General features: G+C 40.6%; 1 pseudogene; it reads right to left on the reverse strand.

Annotated features, from left to right (window-relative positions):
* Positions 1-20,233: 20,233 nt before the first annotated feature.
* On the reverse strand, positions 20,234-21,168 carry LOC118549947 (olfactory receptor 3A1-like; annotated as a pseudogene).
* Positions 21,169-21,470: the final 302 nt, after the last annotated feature.

The raw sequence follows: 21,470 nt of genomic DNA on the forward strand, positions 1-21,470 counted from the left end.
TTGAGCCCTCCCTCTTTGTTACCTTCCAGTCACTACAAGCTTCAATACAGCGAAACAGAGTAAGAAGAGGAAGGTGTTGCCTGGAAGACAGGAGGACTGGGAATTTCTCTCTATTCAAAGGGACTTAGAGGTCAAGAAACTTAGGAGAGGCATTATACTCATCAAAATGTGTGTGTATTTTTAAATGATTTAATTTTGTTACACGTGAAGTATTCCTCAATAAAGCTGGTTTTTTAAAAAATTAATTAAAAACTTAAGTGGGTTTCCATTTCACCAAGAGTAAAATCCAAAAATCTTAAATCTACCTCCCTGACACTATCTCCTTCAGCTCTCCCCTCAGTCCAAGCCTATCATGCCAGCCTTCTTGCTAGTTCTTGAACACATTAGATACCTCTCTGCTCAGGACTTTTACTTCAGCGTGGTATTTTCTTCTCCCACCATGCAGAGAGCTCACTTTCTCACCTACTCAGGCCTTCATGCAACTGTCACCTGCCCAGCAAGGCCTCCCTTGGTCATTATATAAAATTAGTTTCTTCCTGCCCCACTCTCTAGAATAGTTTCTTCCCTTCTTCTAATTTCTTTCTTTAACTTTGTCATTAATTTACTATGTACATTTTCATTACTCATCTTGTTCTTTTGTCCAAATTTCCCTCTAGAATGTAGGTTTTTGAGAAGAGTTTTTTTGTTGTTTTTGGTTGTTTTTGTTTTTGTTTTTTCTGTTTTGGTCAGTACTGTGTCCCCAGTCATAGTAGGTGACAAATATTTGCTAAGCAAATGAAATTAACATTCGTTTCTATTTTTTTTCTCTCCGATTTTCAATCAATTCAAATGTTCCTAAACATTCAAGATGCACTATCAACTCTTTCAAACTGTCAAGATTCTTCCCACAAATCCTCTTTCTTGGAACAACTCTCAAGGGTCACAAGCCACTTAGAGCAGATCTTCAGAGAGCAGGGGAAAAGGTCTTAATATAAAATCAGAGCACATTTTTGGTGTCTCCTATTCTCAGCGTTAGTTCTTGTTGATTCTGCATGAGCTCTCAGACTCAGTGAGCCTTTGAATAAGCCTAAGGTAGGTTTAGATTCTTCTCAACAGCTACCAACTTCCCTCAGCCCACCAGCTGCCTCCCTTCTGAACCGTTGAGATCCTTCTGGGATGCTTCTCCCTTACCATCTGACCAATAACAGCATCTCAACAGACTGCTCTAGATAAAATACTTGCTTCAGGCCCTTCTTATCCTTCATGAAGATACTGAGGAATTCCTTTAGGACAATCCACTGCTTTAGAAGGATACAACTGTTTGTTTGCAGATAGACAGATAGACAGACAGACAGATATGTTGCATAGTAACTGCCAAAACTAAATTTTATTAGTGGTCTCCTAGGGCAGAAGGATATGTGTACTAGGGGGATAGGGCATAAGGAGTGACTGATAATGGTTATGGGGTTTTTTGAGGGAGTGATGAAAATGTTCTAAACTTAGAATGCAGTAATAGTTGCATGACTGTATGAATATACTAAAAATCAGTGAATTGCATACTTTAAATGGGTGAATTTTATGGTATGTGAACTATAAAGATTTTTTTAAACTCATTTATGTACACTATATTTTTGCCTCCTTAAGTATCCATCTACTGTTGTTCTGATCTTTAGATCCCAAGCAGTTCTTTCATTCATTCAGTACATATGTAGTAAATGCTTGCTACTTGTCAGATACCATGCTAGGCACTAGGGATATAAAAAGAACATGGAAATCATGGTCCCCACTTTTATAGTTTACAATCTCATAAAAAAAATACATTAAGTGATAATAAAGATAGATAAATAAATAAATAATATAAAGAGAGTTGCTCTGAGAGGTATATACTTATACCTATACTATATACTTATAGGGCGCTATGCCTAACCAATAGTCACTGCAATAGTTTCCAAGGTAGTTACCACAGTAGTTATTAAATGCAGAAAATGCTGTCCTTCCCACATGTACCCCAATGTTTATAGCAGCAATGTCCACAATAGCCAAACTATGGAAAGTGCCTAGGTGTCCATCAACAGATGAATGGATAAAGATGTGTATGTATATATATATATACACATACACGATGGAATATTATGCAGCCATCAAAAAATGAAATCCTGCCATTTGCAATGACGTGGATGGAACTAGAGGGTATTATGCTAAGCGAAATAAGTCAATCAGAGAAAGACAAGTATCATATGATCTCACTGATATGAGGAATTTGAGAAACAAGACAGAGGATCATAGGGGAAGGGAGGGAAAAATGAAACAAGACAAAACCAGAGAGGGAGACAAACCATAAGAGACTCAATCTCAGGAAACAAACTGAGGGTTGCTGGAGTGGTCGGGGGTGGGAGGGATGGGGTGGCTGGGTGATAGAACTTGGGGAGGGTATGTGCTATGGTGAGCACTGTGAATTGTGTAAGACTGCTAAATCACAGACCTGTACCTCTGAAACAAATAATACATAATATGTTAATAAAAAAAAATGTTGTCCTTCATACCCACAATTCTGACTCTGTTTTTTTTTTTTTTTTTTCTCTTCTCTGGTCTTGGCAACTCCCATACAGACACCTGGACATCTTTGCCAGGGCCAAAGATCTGATGTGGCTCTGTGTCCACAAAAGACCCTCAGGCATAGTCTTTTCTATGGCTGATATGTAACTCCTGGCATTCTACAAACTTAGATTTTTTTTTCCATGCAAATCTCCATTATTTGAGAAGAACATGTTTTCAAAAGATAATTCCCTTTCAAAATTACCCAAAAAATCAAGCTCAATATATCCCACATTGTTGTACAATAAAAGCCCAATGATTTGGCATGAGCTATTTCCTACTGGCACTCTGTTTCAAACATAGCATTGACTTCTTGTTTAAAGTGCTGAAAATATATGTTCTCAACACAATCATCATGAAACAGAATCTTTCACTTCAAAGAGGATTGAGAGACCAGAGGATTCAGAAATAGAGTTATTCCAAAACAAATGCTACACTTATGAGACTTTAAGCAGTTTTCAAATACTGGCATCAAGGTGCCCCTGAGTCATTTCATTCTACTCCAATTTGTGAGGAAAACCATAATGAAGTCTCGTGTTGCCTCTCTAGTTGTTTTAAGCGATCTGCCCTTATTTGTGAACCTTTATAGCTGCAGTTTGGGGCATTATTTTTTATTTCCTCTTTATTGGCTTCTTCTCAGCTGGAAGAAATCAATAAAGAGATGCTTAACAAAATCCTCAAGAAATTAATCACAATCCATCTAAAGACACACATGTAGCCTGGTTTACCCAACAAAAGTATATGATTGTTTAGACACTAAAACATGTTACAAGAGGCAGCTTTATTGTGGTGGAAAACACCTGGCATTGGGGTCAAAAGACCCATGTTTGAGTCCAAACTTGGCAAAGTACTGCTCTTTCTGGACCGCAGGGAAAGGGTTTAGTAATCTGTAAAGCACTGTGAAAATGTAAGGTTTTATCCTGAAAATTTTTAATATTTTTTATTCTATCTTTTCAATATTTTTTTACTGATTTTTCAGACACCATGTTATATACACAGAACTACCTGTAAATATTTACATTTCAAAACCATGCTACTGGATCACAAAGCAAAGACTGGCCTCTCTGTGACCCTAAAACTTTACCGTACTCACCATTTATTCCCATCAAGCCAGTTTCTTCCCTGCCACTTCCCTTGCACCTCCCTCCTTCAATACCCCCAGTCTGCATCCTTGTGTTTACACTGCTCTCCCTGTCAGCTATGCCTTCCCTCCTCCTTGTCACCTATCTTTTCCCCCATTTATACCTCTAAGTCCAAAATGGATCCTGCCTTCTCCACAATACCTTTTTAGCTTCTCAAATAGGTACTGTTCTTTTCTTTTTCTAACTTTTTCTGACAAAAATCACTCACACGTGTGCACGCACACACACACACATACCACATCTTCTCAAGTTGCCTCACTTTGTGTCTGGTCTTCCAATTATGGCAGATTAGTCTGCTGCTTAGAGGAAGGGGTAGAGAGCAAGCCTGGAGAGGTCACCTTGGAATGAGATTATGGAAAGTCATGAATTGCAGGTTTCTCTAAGCATCTTGGAGATACTAAAGACTTGTAAGCAGAAGAGTGGCCCATCAGGGCTGTGTTCATGGAGATCAGAGTTTAGAGACCAACCCAGAGGCTACTGCAGTCAACTAGGCAGGAAGTGATGAGGACAATAACCAGAACCCTAGCAGTGGAAGTAGGGAGAGGCTAAGGGTGAAAGATCAGGCATGGGGCTTGTGATAATGCCTCCTGTGGTCCCCATCTTCCCATGAATCCTGCTCCTACTGAGTGTTCACTGTCTCAGGAACTGAGGCCATCATTCTCACAGAGGACAATCACAGAGGACAAAAATCTAGGAAGCTACCTGGATACCTCCTTGTCCCTCACTCCACATCCCACCAAATCACTAAGTTATGCCAATTCAGCCTCCAAGACTGATTGTATCCTCCATTTCTCTTCAACCACCTGCCACCACCTGAAACCAGGCCCTTGGTACTTCCAACTGAGATTACTCCTACTTAGTGTCCCTCCTCCAGAACTGTTCCTCCAATCTATCCACCAACTCTCTGTCACATGGGTCTATCTAAACTGTTGCTCTGATTCTTTCATTTTATGCTTAAAACATGTCAATGATGCCTGCTTGCCCACAACATTAATTCCAGTTACCTTACCATGGCTGATAATATCCACTGTGAGCTGGCCCTTTGCCAGTCCCCCCAGACTCCTCCCTCACCCATGTTCTAACCCTGGCCCCAAACTTTTCACAACTGTGAATAGAAACTAATGTTAAACACTTCCATGCCTTTGTATATGCATTCTTTTTCCCCTTCCCCATTTTTTTTCTGTCTCAAAATTACTTTATTCTTTAAGTATTCAAGGAAATGCTCATCCTTGGTTAGAAATCCTCCATGGCCCTTCCCTGTGCTCACAGAGCACCATTATGATGCTGTTGACTTCACAAAAGACAATAAATTGTAATTATCTTTATTTTACTCTACTCAGTTCCTTGAAGACAAGCTGGATTTACATCCTATTATCCTTAGTATCTATCACAATTTCAAGGCACACAGATGACATGTCATAAATGTTGAATAGGTTAACAAATAAGTGATTGTGTGAGAGGGCACTCCCAAATGGAAAGATGGAAAACAAGTCAAATGTATAAAGACCCCGATGTTCACATCCTGACCCAGGTCCAGGTTCATGTCTGAGTCAGGGCTGGGCCTTAATCAAAGATAAAGACTCCTCCTAAGATCAGTGACTTGGAAACATATTACAGCTGGCGTTTGTCAAGCTAAATTTATTAACTCAGCTGTGCTGTTGATTTTGAAAAAATAGCCAAAGTGCTGGAGTGAGCTTGACCCACCTGTCACTCTTGTGTAGCAGAAAAAAAATCACTGGACTTATTATCAGAAACCCTCAGTTCATTCCTGATCCTGCCTCTTTCTCGTCTGTAAATGAAGCTTATCATTTCTGTAACTAAGTTTCATCATCTTTAAATGGAGAAGATAATCACCCCCACCTTAAAGAAGTGAAACAAAGTGTCAAGAACATAAGGTAAATAAAGTACCTATTATAGTGGCTGAAATGGAAATTATAATAATTATTACTATCATGTGAGAATTTCAAGCACAGTAAATATTTTGCACGTGTTTGTTTTTAAGGAATGTGGACAGCTCCAGGAGCATTAAATTCTAATAAACTTAATTCTGCAAAGGATACTAGCTGAGGCTTAACCCATATTAGAAACTCATTCTGATTGGATGGTGATCAATCTACAGGATATAAGACATGTAGACAGGATGGAGGATTTCAAAAACTGGATGCTTTCATTCCTACTAGTCACCAGTTATAGAGGCAATGACTAGACACCAGATGCCATAAGTGCATTGCTGCCTTTAATCTTCTCTACAATTAGAGAAGGTAGATGTTATTATCCCCATGTTACAGATGAGGAAAGTAATGTTCTAAGATGTGAACTAATGTGCCCAAAGTCACATAAAAGTGGCAAAATGTGAATATAGTCTGCTGACCCCCAAACCCATGCACTTTCCACTCATGCTATTTTTTCACTGAGCTTTGTCCTGCAGTCTGTGGGACACAAAGCACTTCATATGCATGATGTCCTTCAACTCAATCCAACCCCCTGTGAAATAATCAAACACAGAAACAGGCTCAGGACATTTAGGTTGCTTGTGCAAGGTCACAAAACCAGTAAAAAGCAGCTGAAGAACTCACACTCATTTCTATTGACTCATCCACTACACTTGCCTACAATGGAGTAACCACCATCTGGCCAGACTGAAGAGCATTGAAATAATAGAGAACTGCTTCCTCTCAAACCTTGTGTTATAAATTAACATAAAACTTCCTCCTGATAAAGTAGTTTTACAAGCTACACTTACGTGAGAAAAAGATTATAACACATTACATATATTTCTTCCCAACTTCCTCCTAGTATTAGAAGAAATTAGGTAATATATGTAAAACCATGCATTTGCCAAAGAGCACACTTGGGATTGAAGGAATCTGCTTCTAGATCACGAAGCTATAATATTTTTAAATGAGGCTTTATTTATTCAGAAGATGAGACTTTATTAAAAACTACAGAGATTTGGATGAAAATGTAAACATGTGTTAAATGCAGTTTTAGTGATCTATGTTGTATTAAGTGAATTGAAAAATCTAATATTCAATAACAGCATCTATTCCATTTGTTTTAAATGTTTATCAAGCATTTATTGAGCTGCCTATTGTCCTAGGCAATGAGATACAGAGATATAAGGCATGGTTACACCCTCAGGAATTTCTGGTCCAATAAGGGAAACTGACCTATCAACAAATAAGGATAATAAATTATGTTTCTTTTGCTTCCATTATCATGTTGGAAAGAGGTACACAGTGCAAGAAGCAATTAGTTTTATGCAGATACAAAAAGACTTCAGAAAATAAATGACACGCTAAATCTTGGAAAGGGATAAGTATTACCAGGGGCACAAGGGACTACAGGTGGCTGTATGTGGACCAAAGGGCATTATAGGCTCTTTTGCCCTGGGAACTTCAAGTAGTCCTATGGAACTAAAGTTTAGGGGACAAGGGAAGCAGACATGATAAGACTAAATATGAAGTCATATTAAGAGCCTGAACTATGGTAGTAGCAGTGACGTTGGACAGATTGATATCTCACAATGTCAAGGATATACAGTTTTAAACCTGTCTATATAGGAAGGGTAAAAAAGAGAAAGTTTTCTGCTTTGATGGCTTGGATATCAACAGCTGAGATAGAGAATCAAGGAGGAGCATATTATGGGAAAGGACATCAAATTCTGTCTTTGCGGATGGGCTTGAGAGTCTATATAACATCCATATGAAGAAAGGAAGTAGGCATCCAGATAAATAAGACAGTACCTCAGAAGAAAGGTCCAACCAAGAGATACAGAGTAAGGATCAATCATATTTGGATGGTTGATAAAATGATATGAATAGATAGCTTTGTCCAGGTAGAGGGAGAAGAGAAAAAGAGCTAAGGACAGAGTGCTAAGTACTATCATTTAAGATATGCCACATTGATCAGAAAGAAGAAAACAAACCAGAAGATAAAGACCAAAGGTCATATAGGTAAGAAATCACTTTCTCCTGCTTTCCTTTTAAGAACCAAGAGAAAAGAGTTTAAAGAATAAGGAGGGGTAGTCAACAGCTCCAAATGCCACAGTGAGCTCAAGGAAGAAAAGAGCCAGAAAGAAAAGCAAGGCTTCTCCCATTCCCGCCCCCCTTCATTTTTCCCTTCCTACTATCTTCTTTTTTTTTTTTTTAACATATAATGTATTATTTGTTTCAGAGGTACAGGTCTGTGATTCAACAGTCCTACACAATTCACAGCACTGGGGGGGGTGGGAATCAGAGGGGGAGATGAACCATGAGAGACTATGGATTCTGAGAAACAAACTGAGGGTTCTAGAGGGGAGGGGGTTGGGGGAATGGGTTAGCCTGGTGATAGGTATTAAAGAGGGCTCGTATTGAATGGACCACTGGGTGTCATATGCAAACAATGAATCATGGAACACTACATCAAAAACTAATGATGTAATGTGTGGTGATTAACATAACATAATAAAATAAAAAAAAGAAAAGCAAGGCTTCTACAGAAGAGAATTTAAAATGTCATTTAATAGACAAAAGATGAAGAGAATTAACATTAAAATAGGAATGAGAGAATGATGAAAATTCAAGGAATGTAAGAGGCATTAAGAAGTCATGATTTGGGGGTGCCTGGGTGGCTCAGTCAGTTAAGCTGCTACCTTGGGCTCAAGTCATGATCTCTGGGTCCTGAGAAAAGCCCCCCACCTCTGGCTCTCTATTCAGTGGGGAGTCTGCTTCTCCCTCTGCCCCTCCCCTAACTTGTTCATGCATGCTCTTTCCCTCTCAAATAAATAAAATCTTTTTTTAAAAAAGTCATGATTTGTTTTCATACTTATTGGATAGGAAGACTATGAAAATGAGATTACCTACCAAAGTTTCAAGCTGTGTGACACAGCTCACCAAAAGGAAGGAACCCCAAAGAATGAGTCTGATAACAACAACAACAACAAAAAAAAAAACAAGTTAAGTTTTGGAGGTTTGTGTTTTAAGTGACTGTGGCATATCCAGGATAGATTCCATAAAAATTTTTTTAAAAAGCTGTAAAGTTGAAAATAGAGCTACCATATGATCCAGCAATTGCACTACTGGGTATTTACCCCAAAGATACAAATGTAGGGATCCGAAGGGGTACGTGCACCCCAATGTTTATAGAAGCAATGTCCACAATAACCAAACTGTGGAAAGGGCCAAGATGTCCATCGACAGATGAACGGATAAAGAAGAAGTGGTATATATATACAATGGAATATTATGCAGCCATCAAAAGGAATGAGATCTTGCCATTTCCAACGACATGGATGGAACTGGAGGGTGTTATGCTAAGCGAAATAAGTCAATCAGAGAAAGACATGTATCATATGATCTCACTGATATGAGGAATTCTTAATCTCAGGAAACAAACTGAGGGTTGCTGGAGGGGTGGGGTGGGAGGGATAGGGTGGCTGGGTGATAGATATTGGGGAGGGTATGTGCTATGGTGAGCACTGTGAATTGTGTAAGACTGTTGAATCTCAGACCTGTACCTCTGAAACAAATAATACATTATATGTTAAAAAAAAAAAAGAAGAAGAAGAAGATAGCAGGAAGGGAAGAAAAAAGGGGGGAAACTCGGAGGGGGAGAAGAACCATGAGAGACTATGGACTCTGAGAAACAAACTGAGGGTTCTAGAGAGGAGGAGGGGTGGGGGGATGGGTTAGCCTGGTGACGGGTATTAAAGAGGGCAGGTATTGAATGGAGCACTGGGTGTTATACGCAAACAATGAATCATGGAACACTACATCAAAAACTAATGATGTAATGTATGGTGATTAACATAACATAATAAAATAAAATTTTTAAAAAGCCATATATCGAGTTGGGAGCAAGATGGCAGAGGAGTAGGAGACCTGGATTTCGTCTGGTCTCAGGAATTCAGCTGGATAGGGATCAAACCATTCTGAACACCTACAAACTCAACGGGAGATCGAAGAAAAGAATAGCAACAACTCTCTGAACAGAAAAGTGACCACTTTCTGGAAGGTAGGACATGCGGAGAAGTGAATCTGAGGCGATATTCGGGAGGATAGACGGCAGGGGAGGGGCCTCCGTTGGCCGCTTCTGGCAAGTGATAGAGCCGTGGAGCACAAAATCAGAACTTTTAGAAGTCTGCTCCGCTGAGGGACGTCACTCCAGTGGCTAAGTGGGGGGTGGAACCCTTGTGGGACAGTGTGGTCTCAGGACCCTCAGGGTCACAGAAAGACCGGGGGTGCCTGAGTGCTGCAGCGCTCCCAGGTATTGGAGCGGGGAAGCCGGCTGCAGAGACGGAGCCCAGGCGCGGGCTCTCAGCTCGGGGTTGCCATAAACCGTGATCCGCGGCACAGTCAGGCCCCTGCTCCTCCAGCAGGGACCCAACAAAAGGTAGATCCGGGGAGACTCACCTTCTTCCCACAGGAGGAGAGGCGCGGGAGCACACCACAGGGATCTTCTGGGTTTGGAGACTCCACACGGGGTCGGGTGCCAGAGATAGAAACGCGCGGTCACAAGCTGGGTGAGCACGGAGTGCGGCCGGAGACCGGGGAGACGGGAGTGACTGACGGCTTTTCTCTGGGGGCTCACTGAGGAGAGGGGCCCCAAGTTCTCAGCTCCTCTGAGGTGGAGATTGGGAGGCCGCCATTTTCACTCTCCGCCTCCAAAGCTGTACGGAAAGCTTGCAGGGAACAAAAGCTCCCGAGAGCAAACCCGAGCAGATTACTTAGCCCAGACCGGGCAAGGGCAGGGCAATTCCGCCTCTGGCAAAGACATTTGGGAACCATGGCAACAGGCCCCTCCCCCAGAAGATCAGCGAGAACAGCCTGCCAAGACCAAGTTTACCGATCAATGAGAACGGCAGAACTCCAGCGCTAGGGGAATACTGCACATAGAATCCATGGCTTTTTTACCATGATTCTGTAGTCTTTCAAAGTTAATTTTTTTTTAATGGTCTTTTTTTTTTTTTTTGAATTTTTCTTTTTCCCTTTTTCAACCAACATCTTATCAATCCCTTTTTTAAAAAACATTTTTATTTTTCATTTTTAGAGTCATATTCATTCCCTTCATAGTAGTTACCCGTATTTTTGGCATATACATATAAGTTGTTATCGCTTTAAAATTTTGAGATAGTTTCTTCCAACAGATCAAAATATACCCTAAATCTCTAGTGTATGGTTTTTTTCTACTCCCCTGCCTGGTCACATTCTCTCCTTTTTCTTTTTTTTTTTTATATCCTCTTCTTTCTTTTTTCAAACAACTTATCAATTCCTTTTATAAAGTTTTTTATAATTTCCATCTTTACAGTCATATTCCATCCCTTCATCATATCAACCCTTATTTTTGTACATATATAAGTTTTTCTTTCTTTAAAATTTTGGGAGGCACTTTCTTCTAACAGACCAAAATACACCCAAAATCTAGTGTGTGGCACTGATCTATATACCAGCCTGATCATATTTGATCATATTCTGTTTTTTTGTTTTGTTTTGTTCTGTTTTTGTTTGTATTTATCTTTATCTTTTTCTTTTTCTCTTTTTTTCTTTTTCCTTTTTGCTCTCTTTCCCTTTCTTTTCCCACTGCTTCAGGTCTTTTCTGATTTGTTTAGAGTATATTTTCTTGGGACATTGTTACCCTGTTAGCATTTTGTTCTCTCATTAATTTATTCTCCTCTGGACAAAATGACAGACGGACAAAATCACCTCAACAAAAAGAACAAGCGGTAGTACCGACTGCCAGGGACCTACTCAATACGGACATTAGTACGATGTCAGATATAGAGTTCAGAATCATCACTTTAAAGATAGTAGCTGGGCTTGAAAAAAACATGGAAGTTATTAGAGAAACCCTTTCCAGAGAGGTAAAAGAACTAAAATCTTACCAAGTAGAAATCAAAAAGGCTATTAATATGGGGGCACTAACTGCTAGGATAAATGAGGCAGAAGAGAGAATCAGTGATATAGAATCAGTGATATAGAAGACCAAATGATGGAAAATAAAGAAGCTGAGAAAAAGAGAGATAAACAACTACTAGATTAAGAGCGCAGAATTCGAGAGATAAGCGATACGATAAGACGAAACAACATTAGAATAATTGGGATCTGAGAAGAAGAAGAAAGAGAGAGAGGGGCAGAAGGTATAATGGAGCAAATTATAGCAGAGAACTTCCCTAATTTGGGGAAGGAAACAGGCATCAAAATCCAGGGAGCACAGAGAACCCCTCTCAAAATCAATAAAAATAGGTCAACACTGCAACATCTAATAGTAAAACTTACGAGTCTCATAGATAAAGAGAAAATCCTGAAAGCAGCTCGGGAGAAAAGATATGTAACCTACAATGGTAGAAACATTAGATTGGCAACAGACCTATCCACAGAGACCTGGCAGGCCAGAAAGGACTGGCAGGATATATTCAGAGCACTAAATGAGAAAAATATGCAGCCAAGAATACTATATCCAGCTAGGCTGTCATTGAAAATAGAAGGAGAGATAAAAAGCTTCCAGGACAAACAAAAACTAAACCAATTTGCAAACACGAAACCAGCCCTACAAGAAATATTGAAAGGGGTCCTCTAAGCAAAGAGAGAGCCTAAAAGCAACACAGACCAGAAAGGAACACAGACAATATACAGTAACAGTCACCTTACAGGCAATACAATGGCACTAAATTCCTATCTTTCAATAGTCACCCTGAATGTAAATGGGCTAAATGCCCCAATCAAAAGACACAGGCTATCAGATTGGATTAAAAACAAGACCCACTGATATGCTGTCTGCAAGAGACTCATTTTAGACCCAAAGACACCCCCAGATTGAAAGTAAGGGGGTGGAAAACCATTTACCATGCTAATGGACACCAAAAGAAAGCTGGGGTGGCAATCCTTATATCAGACAAATTAGATTTTAAACCAAAGACTGTAATAAGAGACGAGGAAGGACACTATATCCTACTTAAAGGGTCTATCCAACAAGAAGATCTAACAATTGTAAATATCTATGCCCCTAACATGGGAGCAGCCAATTATATAAGGCAATTAATAACAAAAGCAAAAAAAACACATTGACAACAATACAATAATAGTGGGGTACTTTAACACCCCCCTCACTGAAATGGACAGATCATCTAAGCAAAAGATCAACAAGGAAATAAAGGCTTTAAATGACACACTGGACCAAATGGACTTCACAGACATATTCAGAACATTCCATCCCAAAGCAACGGAATACACATTCTTCTCTAGTGTTCATGGAACATTCTCCAGAATAGATCACATCCTAGGTCATAAATCAGGTCTCAACCGGTACCAAAAGACTGGGATCATTCCCTGCATCTATTCGGACCACAATGCTTTGAAACTAGACTCAAACACAAGAGGAAAGTCGGAAAGAACTCAAGTACATGGAGGCTAAAGAGCATCCTACTGAAGAATGAATGGGTCAACCAGGAAATTAAAGAAGAATAAAAAAATTCATGGAAACCAATGAAAATGAAAACACAACTGTTCAAAATCTTTCGGATGCAGCAAAGGCAGTCCTAAGAGGAAAGTATATAGCAATACAAGCCTTTCTCAAGAAACAAGAAAGGTCTCAAGTACACAACCTAACCCTACACCTAAAGGAGCTGGAGAAAGAACAGCAAATAAAGCCTAAACCCAGCAGGAGAAGGGAAATAATAAAGATCAGAGCAGAAATCAATGAAATAGAAACCAAAACAACAGTAGAACAGATCAACGAAACTAGGAGCTGGTTCTTTGAAAGAATTAACAAGATTGATAAACCCCGGGCCAGACGTATCAAAAAGAAAAGAGAAATGACCCAAATCAACAAAATCATGAATTAAAGAGGAGAGATCACAACCAACACCAAAGAAATACAAACAATGATAAGAACATATTATGAGCAACTCTATGCCAGCAAATTAGATAATCTGGAAGAAATGGATGCATTCCTAGAGATGTATCAACTACCAAAACTGAACCAGGAAGAAAGAGAAAACCTGAACAGACCTATAACCACTAAGGAAATTGAAGCAGTCATCAAAAATCTCCCAAAAAACAAAAGCCCAGGGCCAGATGGCTTCCCAGGGGAATTCTACCAAACATTTCAAGAACAATTAATACCGATTCTTCTGAAACTGTTCCAAAAAATAGAAATGGAAGGAAAACTTCCAAACTCGTATTATGAGGCCACCATTACCTTGATCCCAAAACCAGACAAAGACCCCATCAAAAAGGAGAATTACAGACCAATATCCCTGATGAACATGGATGCAAAAATTCTCACCAAAATACTAGCCAATAGGACCCAACAGTACATTAAAAGGATTATTCACCACGACTAAGTGGGATTTATCCCTGGGCTGCAAGGTTGGTTCAATATCCGCAAATCAATCAACGTGATACAATACATTAACAAAAGAAAGAACAAGAACCGTATGATCCTCTCAATAGATGCAGAAAAAGCATTTGACAAAGTACAGCATCCTTTCTTGATCAAAACTCTTCAGAGTATAGGCATAGAGGGTACATACCTCAATATCATAAAAGCCATCTATGAAAAACCTACAGCGAATATCATTCTCAATGGGGAAAAACTGAGAGCTTTCCCCCTAAGGTCAGGAATGCGGCAGGGGTGTCCACTATCACCACTGCTATTCAACATAGTATTAGAAGTCCTAGCCACAGCAATCAGACAACAAAAAGAAATCAAAGGCATCCAAATCGGCAAAGAAGAAGTCAAACTCTCACTCTTTGCCGATGATATGATACTTTATGTGGAAAACCCCAAAGACTCCACCCCAAAACTGCTAGAACTCATACAGGAATTCAGTAAAGTGGCAGGATAGAAAATCAATGCACAGAAGTCAGTGGCATTCCTATACACCAACAATAAGACAGAAGAAAGAGAAATTAAGAGTCGATCCCATTTACAATTGCACCCAAAACCATAAGATACCTAGGAATATATCTAACCAAAGAGGCAAAGGATCTGTACTCAGAAAACTATAAAATACTCATGAAAGAAATTGAGGAAGACACAAAGAAATGGAAAAACGTTCCATGCTCATGGATTGGAAGAACAAATATTGTGAAGGTGTCAATGCTACCTAGAGCAATCTACACATTCAATGCAATCCCCATCAAAATACCATCCACTTTTTTCAAAGAAATGGAACAAATAATCCTCAAATTTGTATGGAATCAGAAAAGACCCCCGAATAGCCAGAGGAATGTTGAAGAAGAAAAGCAAAGCTGGCAGCATCACAATTCTGGACTTCAAGCTCTATTACAAAGCTGTCATCATCAAGACAGTATGGTACTGGCACAAAAACAGACACATAGATCAATGGAACAGAATAGAGAGCCCAGAAATGGACCCTCAACTCTATGGTCAACTAATCTTCAACAAAGCAGGAAAGAATGTCCAATGGAAAAAAGACAGTCTCTTCAACAAATGGTGTTGGGAAAACTGGATAGCCACATGCAGAAGAATGAAACTGGACCATTTCCTTACACCACACACAAAAAGAGACTCCAAATAGTTGAAAGACCTAAATGTGAGACAGGAGTCCATCAAAATCCTAAAGGAGAACACAGGCAGCAACCTCTTTGACCTCAGCCGCAGCAACTTCTTCCTAGAAACCTCGCCAAAGGCCAGGGGTGTGGTGGGAGGGATGGGGTGGCTGGCTGATAGACACTGGGGAGGGTATGTGCTCTGGTAAGCACTGTGAATTGTGCAAGACTGTTGAATCTCGGATCTGTACCTATGAAACAAATAATGCAATATATGTTAAGAAAAAAAAAAGAAGAAGAAGATAGCAGGAAGGGAAGAATGAAGGGGGGGAAATCAGAGGAGTAGACGAACCATGAGAGACGATGGACTCTGAAAAACAAACTGAGGGTTCTAGAGGGGAGGGGGGGGAGGATGGTTAGTCTGGTGATGGGTATTAAAGAGGGCACGTTCTGCATGGAGCACTGGGTGTTATGCACAAACAATGAATCATGGAACACTACATCTAAAACTAATGATGTAACGTATGGGGATTAACATAACAATAAAAAAATTTTTTACAAAGCCATATATCATGCTGAAAAGAGAGTGAGTGGTTAGAGAGATGCACTACTGGTCTAAGTTGAATAAAGAAAGAATTGAAATCATGAAGTAGAGAATACTGGAAGAAAGGGCAAAGGAAAAACTGCCACTTCAAAGAGGGCATGAAGAGGTTGGGATAAGAGATTATTGTTGTTTAACATTTCAGGAGTTAAAGTGGTACCTGCAATAACTACCACATGGTTTTGGTAGTCAAATAGCTGGAATAAAGAAAATTGTTGGAGCCCATGAGGTCAGGAAGATTTGAGGCTGATATAGATCATCCACTTATCTAGAACAACAACAAAAGCTGAAAGAGAAGTGAAAATAATGGCCAGGAGCAAAAGTCCTTGATGAATATGAGGGAATAACCATGAGTTCAGGAAATGGAGGCATCCAGAGCTATATGACATATATGACATAGCCAAACACCATGAGCCTCCTAGGTAGAGCTGTTTTATAAAAGGCAGGAGGGTAGAGCAATGGTTTATATGTGACAACAGGAAAAGAAAATAATGTCAACAGAACCTCCAGGACCTTTCAGGCACATGATAGAAGAGAACAGCCAGGTTTAGAGAAGAAAATGGTATCCAGGCAGAAGGGCCAGAATTATGGTAAGAGTTTGAGAGCAAAGATCCCATGGAAAAATGTGGAGATAGAACCAGAAGAGAGTAAGCTCTATGCAGAATAAGAATGACAATATTTTTTTAAAAGATTTTATTTATTTTATTTATTTATTTGACAGAGACACAGCGAGAGAGGGAACACAAGCAGTGGGGAGTGGGAGAAGGAGAAGCAGGCTTCCCGCAGAGCAGGGAGCCCTATGCAGGGCTCGATCCCAGGACCCCGGGATCATAACCTGAGCCGAAGGCAGACGCTTAACGACTGAGCCACCCAGGAGACTGGCATATTTTAAAGCAAGTCCGGCAATATTTTTTAAAGTAATCTGAAGATGGAGGCTCTTGCCTTTTACTTACATGTCAACAATGATAGGATGAGGGTCACCTGAAAAATTATGGTGTCACACTTCACAATGGACATGGGATGTCAGAGGCCTTACGAGGTTGTTGTCTTCATCTTATGTGAATTAGTTGTTGAGGCTCTGTTTAGGTAGTCTTAAAGGGAATATATGGTAACAAAAACAAAGAGTATATACTCTCTGATCCCTGTCTCTGAGGGGCCCACAGGGAAGGAGCAGAGACAACCTGAGAAACAAATACCTGCTTACATGGTAGAATGATATGATTGCTCTGATGGATTTCAGGAATCCTGCCCTCACCTGGTTTCTCCCATCCTTCCTTGGAAGTGTTCTCCATTGCATCTTTTATAGTCCTCTCTTTTTTAAAAAGAGTTTTTCATGTGCATGCTACCTTGCTTGAGCAATGAGGTAGGAAGGAGGGAGGATGGAGTAGCAAGTGACTGGTCCTAAAAAACAGTTGCTAACACACTGGCAGACATTCACAATCTTGGGTGTGAAATTATGTAGAGTGACAGCAGGAACTGGGACAGAAATGAAAATTATTACCCAGTGCAAAAGTCCCAAAGAACCTGAAGTTCAAGAGATTGCAGTTTTATCTCTCTTCCTTGAAAAAGAGAAATGGCACTTATTGAGGGTTACTTTCGTGGTAATGGAGATGGAGTAGCAGCAGCTATGACTGATTCAGAGGCTCACTTTCCTTACTGGTAAAACAAAAATGATAAAATGTACATTTTATGTACAGCAAAGCTGTTTTGAGAATTAGATGAGATAATACGTATAAAAATTCATAAAATGATGCTAAACACATTGCAGATTCTTGAATCTGATAATGCATAACATATTTTTATATATAACTGTTCTCTCTACACTTCATTTTAATCCTACAGATGGCCAATGACTTGAAATGGGTTTTGTGGAGCCAAATATTCCACAAATCATTGCCCATTCAGTTGTCTTTTAACAATTCCCAATTAATCCTATCTCTCTATATATTAATTCTAAATCTTCAGTTCTCTCTAGCTAACAATTGCATCATTCATTCCAAAAATTAGCATATAAATGCTAGCATATGTAACACAACCCATATGTATATATTAAAATATGTGTGTATATAATGGTAGGAAATTAATTTTCCCTCTATTACCCTAAACTCATTTTGTTGTTTATTTTCAATTTGCTTTGTTCATTGGATTTTTAAACCAATTTACTGATGTGTCACCACCATTCTAGAAAGTAAAGGCTTAAAAAAACAAACACTCTCTAAAATTAAAATAAAACTTGCGGGGCACCTGGGTGGCTCAGTCGGTGAAGCGTCTGCCTTCGGCCCAGGTCATGATCCCAGGGTCCTGGGGTCGAGCCCTGCATTGGGCTCCCTGCTCAGTGGGGAACCTGCTTCTCCCTCTCCCACTCCCCCTGCTTGTGTTCCCTCTCTTGCTGTGTCTCTCTCTGTCAAATAAATAAAATCTTTAAAAAACAAATTAATTAAATTAAAATAAAACTTGCATCAAAAGAAGTTTTGTGTTGATTCAAAGGGATCATGTATCTGCCTAATTCAACTCCTGTCACATGGTTGGATTATACAATATAATTATACAAATAATTTTTTTTCTCTTCACGTGGAGGCAGCATAAAGCAGAAGGCAGAGTATGAGTTTTGCATCTGAAAAACATGAATTAATATCAGGGCTCTGCTCTTTACCAGTCCTAGGACGCTGGTCAAGTTATTCAACTTCTCTAAGCCATATTCCTCTAACCAGAACAAGGCGATAATACAGTCTTCACAGGGTCACTGTGGACATGAAATGATAATATATCTGGGAAGAGTCTGGAACAGTGTGTAACACACTACAGTTGCTCAAAAATGTTTTTTATAAGACCACATAGTTTTCTAAGTGTATATTTTTTCAAACATTCTAAAGATTTTTTTTTAATTTTTTATTGTTATGTTAATCACCGTACATCATTAGTTTTTGATGTAGTGTTCCATGATTCATTGTTTGTGTATAACACCCAGTGCTCCATGCAGAACGTGCCCTCTTTAATACCCATCACCAGGCTAACCCATCCTCCCACCCCCTCCCCTCTAGGACCCTCAGTTTGTTCTTCAGAGTCCATCGTCTCTCATGGTTCGTCTTCCCCTCCTGCTATCTTCTTCTTTTTTTTCTTAACATATATTGCATTATTTGTTTCAGAGGTACAGATCTGTGATTCAACAGTCTTACACACTTCACAGCACTCACCGTAGCACATACCCTCCCCAATGTCTATCACCCAGCCACCCCATCCTTCCCACCACCCCCACCCCCACTCCAGCAACCCTCACTTTGTTTCCTGAGATTAAGAATTCCTCATATCAGTGAGGTCATATGACACATGTCTTTCTCTGATTGACTTATTTCGCTCAGCATAACACCCTCCAGTTCCATCCACATCGTTGCAAATGGCAAGATCTCATTCCTTTTGATGGCTGCATAATATTCCATTGTATATATATACCACATCTTCTTTATCCATTCATCTGTCAATGGACATCTTGGCTCTTTCCACAGTTTGGCTATTGTGGACATTGCTGCTATAAACATCAGGGTGCACGTACCCCTTTGGATCCCTACATTTGTATCTTTGGGGTAAATGTCCAGTAGTGCAATTGCTGGATCATATGGTAGCTCTATTTTCAACTTTTTGAAGAACCTCCATACTGTTTTCCAGAGTGGCTGCACCAGCTTGCATTCCCACCAACACTGTAGGAGGGGAAGCACCAAATTCTTAATAGTGGTTTCTTCTGGAAAATGAATTATGAAGGGCTTGGATACAGAGGGTGAAGATTTGACTTTCATTTTCCACTGGTAAAATTTTGTTTTGTTTTCATTTTTATAAACATAATTTCTAATGGGAAATTTAAATTAATGAATGATATTTCCATTTTAGAAAAAAAATGAGAAGTCCCAAAGGAAGTATAAACTCTTCACTGATAAATACCCTAGAATCTTGCAATGTAGATGGAGTACTCAATGTCTCAAATTATACTGTACTAGGTCTAGAATCTTGTGTGGGATGCTTGTGTCAAAGCAAGTTGGGGGAGCTGTTTCAGGGGAAGCCAGACAGGGGGATATACTAATACTTGGTACCAAGCTGTGACTTTCCATATTCCAGTTTGGAGAGAATCTTTGCTGGAGTATTTTTAGGGACTTCAGCAGAAAATAAACAAAAGGTTCTGTCTGTAGGACCATGAGTCTCCCAGGATACAGAGCTTCCTGGGTTCCACTTCCATCTGGAGTGGAAAGGGTAGCTAGGACCAAAAGGCAACTAGCCAAGGATTCTGGTCTACAGAAACTGCACACACATTATCAGGTAGAGCCTCCTTGGAGAACAAGAAGTCTTACTTCCTAACAAAAGTCATTTTGCTCAAGGATCTAGGAAACACTTGCTGTGGTTCTACCCTTCTGATACACTCCTCATACAAGGGCTCACTTTCCTGTGAGCACCTGCCACAGAGCCCCCTGCAAGTCATGGTTCCGGAGGCTGTAGATGAGTGGGTTCAGCATAGGGCTGATGACAGTGTTGAGGATGCCAATCCCTTTGTCCTTGTCTGAGGCCTCCACTGAGCCCAGCCTCATGTAGCTGAAGACACCTGTCCCATAGAATATGCCCACCATGGTGAGGTGGGGGCCACATGTAGAGAAAGCTTTCTTTCTGCCCTCAGCAGAGTGGATTCATAGAACTGCAGCTGCCACATGGATGTAGGAGGTGACAATGAGAATCACAGGTGCACCTGCCATGAGGATACCCAGACCAAAGAGCAGCAGCTCGTTGAGCTGGGTGCTGGAGCAGGAGAGCTGGAAGAGCTGTGGGAGGTCACAATAGAAGTGATTGATCACATTGGGACCACAGAAGTTGAGTGTGGCTATGGCTACTGTGTGGGTCAGTGCATTGGTGAAGGCTAAAGCCCAGGACACAGCCACCAATATCCTCTGGACTATCTGGCTCATTCAGGTGCTGTAGGTAAGGGGCTGGCAGGTGGCCAGGAATCAGTCATAGGTCATGGCTGTCAGCAGGAAGCAGTCCACACTAGCCAACTGATGAAAGAAGAAAAGCTGTGTGAGGCAGGCTCCATAGGGAATTGTACGCTTGTGGGACAGGAGATGAGCCAACATCAAGGGAACAGTGACAGGGATGTACCCAACATCCAGCATTGATAGGTTCCCCAGGAAGAAGTACATGGGGGTGTGGAGTTTGGGCTCCACCAAGATGGCAGCCAGGATGCTGAGGTTGCCTCGACTGTGACCAGGTAGGCAAAGAGGAAGACTACAAAGACAACTGGTCGTAGCCCTGGTGTCTCCACCAAGCCCAGCAGGATGAACTCAGTAACAGCTGTTCCATTGGTCCTGGATTCTGCGCCCATGGGTCCCTTCCTCCCCCCGGAGGAGCGGCGCGGGAGCGCACTGCAGAGATCTGCTGGGTTTGGAGACTCCACACGGGGTCGGGTGCCAGAGATAGAAACGCGCAGTCACAGGCCGGGTGAGCACGGAGTGCGGCCAGAGACCGGGGAGACGGGAGTGACTGACGGCTTTTCCCTGGGGGCTCACTGAGGAGTGGGGCCCCGAGTTCTCGGCTCCTCCGGGGCGGAGATTGGGAGGCCGCCATTTTCACTCTCCTTCTCCAAACATTCTAAAGATTTTTATTTTCCATTTGAACTATGTAGAA

Source organism: Halichoerus grypus, chromosome 11 (assembly GCF_964656455.1).
Source record: "Halichoerus grypus chromosome 11, mHalGry1.hap1.1, whole genome shotgun sequence".
NCBI classification, from domain to species: Eukaryota; Metazoa; Chordata; class Mammalia; order Carnivora; family Phocidae; genus Halichoerus; species Halichoerus grypus.